The sequence below is a fragment of the Sinocyclocheilus rhinocerous genome, unplaced genomic scaffold (genome assembly GCF_001515625.1).
Source record: "Sinocyclocheilus rhinocerous isolate Xijiao unplaced genomic scaffold, SAMN03320098_v1.1 scaffold1595, whole genome shotgun sequence".
Taxonomy (NCBI): domain Eukaryota; kingdom Metazoa; phylum Chordata; class Actinopteri; order Cypriniformes; family Cyprinidae; genus Sinocyclocheilus; species Sinocyclocheilus rhinocerous.
The window spans coordinates 787,441-788,414 of NW_015655715.1; positions in this window are offsets into that span (position 1 = coordinate 787,441).

Below are 974 nucleotides of genomic sequence, written 5' to 3' on the forward strand. Positions count from 1 at the left end.
AGAAGCTGAGGCTGAGCCTTCCCAATCCTCCTGCCCTGCGTATGATGAGCTTTTGAAAGTTGGATTGCGCCACGGCGAGGCTTTATTTGCCGTGAAGCGGGCGAAGAAAGTGACGTTGCAAGGTATCTCGATGAACGTTATTTTTCTGGCCATAACTCTCCAGCTCAGGTGAGCCTTCCTTTCTTCCTGTTTCCATACAGAGATCGAGAAGGAATGGAAGAGGCCGGTTTTCCTCACGCATCCATCGATTTTAGCATACGAGTTATGCCAACATCGAGACGATGCGCGAAAGCGGTTATGAGAAGATGCCCCTATAGAGAGAGGCTGGCGAGCTATATCTCTCTGGGGGTGAGACGTCCTCTCTTGAGACTCTCTCCTTGACATCTCCAGCTATCTCTCTATGGGTGAGACGTCCTCTCTTAAGACTCCCTCCTTGACATCTCGCTCGAATGTCAGGGCATACGCAGCCACAGCAGGTCTGGCACTTCATTGCACACGATGGTGATGCTCCAAGCATATCAGGCTGACCTGCTGAAAGACCTGGATAAAGGTGAAGGCCTTTCTCCTGATGAGGTAGCTGAGTGCGCCGCACCACGGATATCGCTCTCCGTGCTACTAAGCAGGCCGCCTCTGCTAGTGGCAGGCCCATGGCGGCTATGGTAGTGACGGAGGGACATCTGTGGGTGAACATCTGTGGTCGAGAAGTTCAGGGAGGCAAAGGCGTGCTCAGCGGCCTTCACGAAGGTCCAGGTCTGAGCTCGAACAACATAGGGGTCCTGGTCCGTCTCGGTCTGAGGATCAGAGACGGGCACAGAAGGCTAGTGTCGCGCATATTGCTCCTCCTCCGCCTGCGGGTAGGGGTAGGAGGAATCGCGGGTCAAAGGGAGGTAGGCAAGACCTTAGGGATGTGATCCAGACAAGGCGTCAGCGCTTTCGTCCAGACCAGAGTGATACTTGAGTATCTACTCATTTCC